This window comes from Pinus tabuliformis, chromosome 8, assembly GCF_031772625.1.
Source record: "Pinus tabuliformis cultivar Carrire ecotype Pingquan chromosome 8, CPIR1, whole genome shotgun sequence".
Lineage (NCBI taxonomy): Eukaryota > Viridiplantae > Streptophyta > Pinopsida > Pinales > Pinaceae > Pinus > Pinus tabuliformis.
Genome location: NC_142294.1, coordinates 326,130,162 through 326,139,441, shown reverse-complemented (window position 1 = coordinate 326,139,441; position 9,280 = coordinate 326,130,162). Strand labels below are relative to the sequence as shown.

Below are 9,280 nucleotides of genomic sequence, written 5' to 3'. Positions count from 1 at the left end.
CTGAATGTGGTCAGCCACTTGTCTTCCTCTATTGCTCTGGGTGGGACCATTGTCAAAGGTAGAACTAAATGCTGAAAAATAATTAAACAAATTTTCCACAGCCATAATGATCAAGGTACATATATCAATTCGTCAATAAACATATCACTAAATCTACTCATCAGCAAAAAAGAAAATTGAGCATATCCTTGAGAAACTCATAAAACATAACCAAATTAACCAGTATATGTTACCAATCAGAAAATTGTCATTAATCATAAAAGTGGTTAAATTTATAAATATTAGGCTTAACAGTATGCAAAAGTCAACGCCCTTGGGAGACAACTGGCACAAGATGAACAAACAGGCCATTTCAGAAGCCCATCACTTCTCAGTGAGAACTTTCCAATGAGCCTTGGAGTACCCAATTCTGATCTCATATGCAAGAGCTATAGTCTTGGCAAGTTGAACATCAGTTTTCCACCTTAGCACTCATGACTTTTGGCTGTCCACCTACCTTATCCCTCCGATTTCATCTTCTCACTGTAATGAAAACAAAGGTATTATAACTGTTGTAATGAGTGTTTGCACATCAGCATAGCATGCATTTCCTTGCAGGGATTGCTACCACCATTTAACAGTGAATATTGAATAAAACTGCATTTCACTACAATTTTGTACACATTTATTTTTGCAATTGTGTTTAGTTATTTTGGTCACTGTTATACACATTAATTTCCATCATTTAGTGCATCCACCAGATTCCTACCTCAATCCAGGGCACATGGATAGTGATGTTAATGACACTTGATGGGATGAATCATTATAAAAACAAGACTCGAACCACGAACCATTGCCCCTGCTATCACTTCCACAGTTCCAAGAAGCTCTGCAAGACACAAGTATGAAAAAGACATGCTCAGGTTCAACTTGCAATGAAGGACACATTTCCTTACAGACAAAATGCAAATAAATCAATAAAGATAGGCTGCACTTATATTGCAAAAAGAAAATTTCTCCAACATACCCATGCAAAGATTAGCTTGATTGAAGACCTCATCAAGGAGTGGAGAATAAGAGATTTGATCGACATGTATAACACAATATGAGCAACACAAACCACCTAAACAATAACCCTGAAATGGTTAGAAGATTATACACTATTAAAAGCAAACATTAAATTAGAACTAGAACTTTTTGTCTACAACTAGAAGAAAACAAATCCAAGCATAGGATACAGTCCAAAGTAATGTCACTGTGGTACTTTAATGTCAAACTAAGAAAATGAAAACAAGTTAAATCAAATACGAGGATGGTTCTTGAATTTTGATAATTCCATCAAATATGAGCACATGCCTTAGAGTGTGGGTCAATCAACTCCAAAGTTTAATCTCCTTGAACTCGTTAACCTGCAAATGCAATATATCTGCATTATATATCAATTCAATAAGAGGAAATAAAATATGCATGAGTTTTGCTCAGTAATTTTAACTTTTTCAGTTTTTATAGAACAATAAATGGCAGTACATTGTTCCATTCAATCAAAACCCTTAGCTCCCAAAAGGCAAGCTAAGTTCCAACTTGTTCAAAAAGATGTTTAAGTCAGGATCAGGGGGACTATACAGGGACAGTATGTGTCAGTCCTGGTTGACAGTGGGGCCACCCACAATTTCATTGATGCCCAGATGGTGGAGCGTAGGGGCATCCAGACAGCTACATTTGAGGGGTTCTCAGTTTTGGTACCTGGAGACCAGACCATGCAGTGTACTAAGTATGTACCCGGGCTGACCTTGAAGATGGGAAACTACTCACTCACTGACCATTTCTTCATGGTTGATGTCCCAGACACCAATGTGGTGTTGGGTGTCTAGTGGATGTATGCATTGAAGAAGGTCACTACTGACTGGCAGAAGCTAGAGATTGAGTTCAAGGGTCCGGATGGGAAGTCGGTAACGCGGAGGGGAATGCACTCTTATCCCCCTCAGACAGTTTCAGCCCACCGGATGGAGGCAGATCTGCGACATGGAGATGTGGAGTGGGCAGTTGAGCTATGGATTTCTGAGTTGGGGGCAAAGACACAGGCCATACATCCAGACATACTAGCCTTGTTGGAGAAGCACCAAGGGGTTTTTGGGGATGTTCCACTAGGTAGACTGCCAGACCGTGGATTTGAGCAAACCATTGAGCTGGAGGAGGGGGTGAACGCAGTCATCACCACCCCTTATAGACACCCGAAGGCCTATAAGGATGAGATAGAGTGGGCCATTCAGGAGTTACTGAGCTTGGGACACGTCAGGCCTAGCTCAAGCCCATTTGCTTCTTCCATGGTGTTGGTAAAGAAGAAAGATGGGAAGTTGCACATGTGCATAGACTATCGGGGAAGACCTTGAAGAATAGATACCCTGTTCCACCATAAATGAGTTGATGGACGAGTTTATGGGAGCTAAATACTTCTCTAAGATGGATTTGTGCTTGGGGTACCACCAGATTCACATAAGGGAGCAGGATATTCCAAAGATTGTTTTTCGTTGCCATTATGGACACTTTGAGTTCTTGGTGATGCCCTTTGGGCTAACCAATGCTCCAGCCACATTCCAGTCCTGTATGAATCATGTGTTCCATAGACAACTGAGATGCTTTGTCCTAGTTTTCTTCGATGACATACTCATTTACAGCAGAACATGGGAGGAGCATCTTCAGCATTTGGAGGAGGTGCTTCACATACTTGAGGAGCAGCAGTTGTATGCGAAGTTGTCCAAATGTGAGTTTGGGCTAACAGAGATGTTGTACCTAGGGCATGTGATTGGGGAGGATGGAGTGAAGGTGCATCAGGAGAAGATTCGGGCAATTCTGGATTGGCCCACACCTAGGAACGTGACAGAGCTGAGGGGTTTCTTGGGCATTTGTATGTAGTATAGGAGATTTGTGAGGGGGTTCTCACAACTTGTAGCACATCTTACAGATTTGACAAAGAGAGGAGCTTTTGAGTGGACGCAGGTCGCAGAGGAGAATTTCACGCACCTCAAGAGGGTCATGAGCAGCCATTTGTGCTGGAGTGCGATGCGTCTGGTGAAGGGGTTGGGACCGTTTTGACACAGGGGGGCCATCCTACTGCATTTAAGAGCAGTAAATTGCAGCGTGATGAGCGGTTGTACTCTGTGTATGACAAGGAGATGTTGGCAGTGATGCATGCACTGGCCAAATTCAGACAGTATTTAGTGGGCAACCGATTCAAAGTGAAGACGAATCACAACAGTCTTCGCTTCCTCCTTGAGCAACAATCCTTAGAGGAGAGGCAGCAGAAATGGGTGAGTAAGCTCCAAGCTTACGACTTTGAGATAGAGTATGTGAAGGGAAAACACAACGTGGTAGCAGATGCCCTCTCTAGGAGACCAGCAACGCTGTCTTTGATGGATGTCACGCAGGATTGGAAGGCTCAACTATTGGTTGAGTACTCTAAGGATAGGCAGGCTTGCGACATTTTGGATGGCATGCACCGAGATGACCGATTCCGGGTGATGGACGATGTGATTTACTACAAGGACCAGATCTATTTAGTGCTAGGATCTCAGCTGAAGGAGAGGATCATGCAAGCAGCCCATGATTCTCCACTAGCAAGGCACTTAGGTTTCCTCAAGACATACTGTGCTGTCAGGGAGAGATTCTCTTGGTAGGTACTTAAAGGAGATGTGTTGAAACACGTGAGGGAGTGCGTGGATTGCCAGAGAAACAAGGTGGAGTTGGGTCACCCGATTAGTTTGCTACAGTCGCTCCCCATTCTGGAGAGGAAGTGGGAGAGCGTATCCATGGATTTCATCACGGGACTTCTGGCAACGCAAGGGCGAGATTGCATCTATGTGGTGGTCAACAGACTGACCAAGTTCACCCACTTCTTTGCTATTTCATCGAGATCTTCAGCCTCCCAGGTGGCCGAGTTATTCTTTTGGGAGGTTTTCCGGGTGCATGGTCTCCCAAGACCATTGTGAGTGACAGTGACAGTAGATTTATGGGGGCTTTTTGGCAGGAGTTGTTCCGGCTAGTGGGTACAGAACATGCACCCAGCACCAGCTATCATTTCCAAACCGATGGGCAGACAGAGATTGTGAATAAATGGTTGGAAGGGTACCTACGCAACTACGTGACTGGACAACAGAGAGCGTGGGTCAAGTGGCTACACCTCGGGGAGTTCTGCTACAACACGACTTATCACATGTCCATTGGTATGACTCCTTTCCGAGCACTTTATGGGTATGATGCACTTTCTTTTTTTGACATGGTGTTTGGAGATAGCAGGGCCCCAGGGAAAAGGATTGGGTTCAAGAGAGCCAGGAGATTCTCCGAGCTCTCAAGAACAACTTACAGGTGGCCCAAAATCAGCAAAAGGTATATGTTGATAAACACAGGGTGGAGAGACACTTTGAGGTAGGGGACATGGTCTACCTACGCTTGCAGCCATACAGGCAATCTTTGCTCAAGCAGAAGGGAGCAGAGAAGCTTCGCCCACGGTTTTATGGGTCGTATAAGGTGGTCTGGAAGGTGGGAGAGGTGGCCTATGAGTTAGAGCTACCTAAGGAGAGCTAGATTCACAATGTGTTCCATGTCTCATGCCTGAAAAAGGCATTGGAGCAGCATATTACAGCAGCAGTTGAGTTTCCTCCCTTGGATGATAAGGGGCACTTAGTTTTGACACCTGAGGTCATATTGGAGACCTGGGTCATGTTGGAGACCTGGGAGAGGAGGTTGATAAACAGGGTGATCAGGGAGTACCTGGTCAAATGTAAGGATCTGCCAGGAGAGGATGCTACATGGGAGAGTGAACAAATCTTGCAGCATCCAGTTTTGCAGTTGCTTGGGGACAAGCAACATCCGGGAGGGGAGGATTGTAATGTCCCTTCCTAATTGTTTTCCCAAGGAGAGGAGAAACCATTTTTGGAGATTTTGGTATTTTTGGCTTAATGAATTTTTGGTGGAAGAAATTAGGAGAAAGGGGGTCGATGTGCTTTTTAGTGGATTGTGGGGGCCACTCACCCACCCAAAATACGCAACCTTGGAGGCAGCTCAATTTTCCTAAGTGGCAGATCGAAATATTTGATGGGACCTACGTGGGTCACAAGGGAGCAAGCATAAATAGAAGGAAGTGAACAGCATTTGGGGCCTTTTGATGATTTGACAATTCATTGTTGCTTTGGCTGTTTAGCTAAGCTACAAGTTTTGTTCAACACAAGAGCTTCCCAAGGAGTGAAGCTCGTCCTTGTCTTCGATGGACTTGAAGTGCCACCCTAGGAGGGCTTTCTTAGCCATTGGAGACAAAGAGAAATATCACCCAGCAGAGGAGTACGTTGCCTTGGCCAGCAAGGACGGAGTTTTGGGAGTAGCAGGGACGCAGTGGGAGAGACTGCATATTGGGTGGAGCAGTATAGTCGGGGAATTCGAATGTGAACATTTGTTGGAGGTATTCTCATCGAGTTTCCACTTCAGAAAGGAGAAATTACAGCATGAAGGCAAGCCAAATACTCAAGTTGAGTTGTTGGTCGAAGGGACTGCGTCATCCTCACCCAAGACTGCGCAGTCACTAGTGGGGGTCACTTGGAGGGAAGCTTAACCAGAGGATTGGGGAGCTGGGTTGTGGGGAAATTGTTGGGAGGCTGATTTGGGGGGTTTCTTGACATTTTGGCAGCGAGTTACAGCAGCTCCAGTTACAAGCATCGATTTCCAGTATTGGAGGAGGGTCAATCCCCAAGGGGTTGAAATTGGCAGGTCAAAACCAAGGAAAACCCTTTCTGGAGTTTTTTGGGTTTCTGGAGATGAGTACATCCCCAAAATTGCAGAAATTTTTGGGTTGTTTTGAGGGGGTAAATGAGAGCTTGAAGTCAGACAGCAGTACAGATTTGAGGGGACAACGCAGTTCTCTGGGGAGCAGCGAATTCACAACAGCTGGGCACTTTTGTATTGATCACCTGAGGCTTATAGCTTGCCTTGTGCAAGCCCAAGTGCACCTCATCCAACATCTATTGTACTCTAGCATATTTGTTTAATGAAAAATGAGCCAGTTGGGTGTTTGATGAGAAATTTTTGTTCATGTGTTCATTACTGAATAAAATTTTATTGTGAATTTTATTACATGTCTTTGTTAGCGCTGCAAATCTTCCATTAGGAATATTACAGTTGGCTACTTACTACCTAAACCTGAAGGTCAACTCCCTTTGTTTTCTCAACCTTTGGAGCCTCCCTCTCCTTGTTCTCTATGACTACAATGCTTCTTTCCATTGCTCCTATGTTGAGTCCTTCTAGCACAGTTGTGGGTTTGTCTCAGTCCTTTGAGACACCCGTTGAAATTTGATGCCAATCCCCCGACTAGTACAACCTCCCCCTCTCCCTCTAAGGGTTGACCTCTGCCAATCCTGCTAACAAGCTCTATAAGTATTGTCCTTCATACCTTGCTCTGACAACTAAACCCTAACGACACTCATAGCCTGTCACGGCAGATCCCCCACCCAAAAACTCCTTGATGCCTATTGCATCTCGCAATTACTCTATCATGCCCACCGTGGCATTCTACCCGCGACACAATCCTCAACATTACTTTGTGGCACTACCTATCACAATTTCTCCTTGTTGCCAGTCATTGTCTTCCTTAGCGATCTGAGGAATATCCTCTTCCACCCGACTTGACATTTAACGATTATACACAACTAAATTGTTCCTACACACTACATTCTATGCCCTATACTCCGCCCACAACCCGAATAGTTGCTTTAGCAACTCTAGCTACTACCCATCTAGCCCCCATCTCTAGCCCCTCTACACATCACCCATCTCTACAGACTAACCCGCAACCCTCTTGTGGCTATTCCCTATGCAAGCCGACAACTGCTTGAGCTCAGTTGTCCACATGTTGTCGGCCCCATGCTATTGTCGTCATTGTACCAGCGATCACTAGTTTCAGTTGTCGTTTATCTCAGCCCCGAAATGCTCTATGTGCGACATTTCCCCCACGTTGTTCAACTGAATCTACAAGTGCCCTTTGGCTGGTATTTCGATTAATCCTTTCATGCATGTTTAGGCCCCTTGCGACCCACTCTAACTTTTCTTCCACCTCCTGCACAACTCGCGTTATTCACCACTGTTGTTTATGCACCCTTATCCGGCTACACAACGTTCTTTGTCCATCAACAAGCACTGGCCAGACCCACATCTCATCTATCGACAATCCCATGCCCACAACATCACACACCTACTTACACACTTCTCTACCACTCTTCTCAGTTTGCGACAATAGACATCGTGATGCAGGGGCATTCGTAAAATTCAATTGACTGAGAGGTCAAAATCTTTTATCAAAGGACTTGGTTCCTCAATGTGTGGATTGTTAGGATAGAATTTGTTTTATTATGTCAAGAATGACCCATTCGATCCTATCATTGAGGATCTAGACCAGCACTATGTATTCATATAATTATTGGATTAATAGAATAATCAAAGTGTGGAGTGGCAAGAATGGATTTTCCAATAAAACCTATGTAACAATCCTTCTGCAATCTCTTGTGCTAATTTCGTTATCATATATATATAAAATAAACATTGCAGGGGTTTGTGTTATGTCGCGCTTCACTTTGGTCTTTGTAACCGAGACAAAGTAAACTAGAGGTTTGTTTCTAGACTACACAAGTGGGAGGTTTGTAGAAGTGATGAAGGACCTTTAAAAGCCTCAACAAAGTTGAAGACGGAGTACAAAGACGGGCCACAAAAGACTTAGTTTTTCTTAAAGTTTCGACACGAGTCCATTATTTTACAAAGGTCAGGAGACGAAACTAAGATTCTTTCGAGACAGTCCCTTCAATTGATAGGCATTGGGGTCACATGTCCTGGAGTGTCTTCCTCGAAAGATCGAAGGGAGAGCACATAAGGGAACAACTGGGATGGTTGGGCGTCGAGCTAACGTGTGAAGGCTAGCCAATACAGAGAGTGTCAGGGTGATGTGGAAGCCTTTTGTGTGGAATAAGCAGAGTAAAGTGGGACCACAAGTGTTGTTGACTCCTCCCGAAAGGCAAAGGCTTGCACGCGTTTTAAAAAGGGTCAAGGATGACAACTAACAAAAGCCAGGAACGACAACTGACGGGGATAATTCTCGTTCCCCAGAGTCTATCTCTTGGAGCATTCCCTTTGCGCGCACTTTGGGACAAGTCGAGGTGACATAACCCTAGGAGGACGTGTCCCAGCGGAAAAGGGTTGTGTAGGACTCAAGGCCTTGTGGTGTGGTCAAGTTGCATTAAGCGGGAGGAAAGTGTAAAGTGTCAATAGCTATAGAGTGGGCCGCGCTAATGGATTAATGTATAAAGCTTGGTCTCAGCGGCTGTAACAAAAGGCTTGAGCCCGATGGTTTTAATACAAAGTAAGCTTCCCCTTTTCCTTGGTTATATATATATATATATACACGAATTGAGAGTGTTACACAAAATATTGTCACCATGACCATTTGCAGTCAGTGTGAGTCTATCATCACTCATACTGTCCTCCTTTGCAAGTCTCAAACCTCAGCTCTTCATGTCAAGCTTTAAAAATGAGAGAAAGTCCTTGAAAATCAATAAAGCTCTGGTTCCGCACTTTCTCTTACTGTTACCTGCGGTCCCGCACCCCTTGGTCATGTTACCTGCGGACCTGCCCGCTCTGTCTCTAAAGGAGTGGGTGCGGACCCCTGTGAAAGTCAAAAAGGTGCAAGTTTATTCTTAAAAACTCACTTGTGGTTAATTCTGGATGCTTCTAGAAGGAATCTTGACGTGGATGGTTCGCTCCTAGGTGGTTCATGCATCCCATAACTAAAGGAGCTAATCCCTTGATGAGAGGAGCTTATCCCTTTGAAGGAGGGCTTTATCCCTTTGAAGGTGGACCTAGTAACTTCCCTCCATTGCACTATAAATTAAGGCATTGGGCTGGTTGCTGGAGAGGTTAGAAGCTGAACATTTTTGAGGGTAAATGCTGTTGGAATTGAGACTTCCTAGTTAAGCTTGAGAGGAGAGATTACATACCTTTTGGCTTCTTTGGGAAGAGAGTGAAACTTGTCAAAGTAGAGGAGATTCTTGCTGGACCCTGGGAGGAACTTGTACAGCATCAAGGCACCAAGGTTGTAAAGTTCTTCTTTGATTAAAGTTAATACAATCAGATTCATTTTTCTCAATAAATTGTCTTATATGGTTTGTATCATGAATTCCTTGATCATCATGATAAATATGCTTTATTATATTGGCTTTTCAGGTGCTATTCAATGTGTGTGCTTGTTTGTGTTTGCAAATTCTTTAAAAGG

At 44.2% G+C, this 9,280-nt stretch overlaps 1 long non-coding RNA gene across 1 annotated transcript; it reads right to left on the bottom strand.

Moving 5' to 3' along the window:
• Window positions 1–267: 267 nt before the first annotated feature.
• Window positions 268–1,108, bottom strand: LOC149235462 (uncharacterized). Its single transcript, XR_016268290.1, has 3 exons — window positions 1,007–1,108; window positions 749–868; window positions 268–522 (listed from the first exon to the last, which is right to left on the bottom strand). It is a non-coding gene; the product is annotated as an uncharacterized LOC149235462 (long non-coding RNA).
• Between the last annotated feature and the right edge of the window lie 8,172 nt (window positions 1,109–9,280).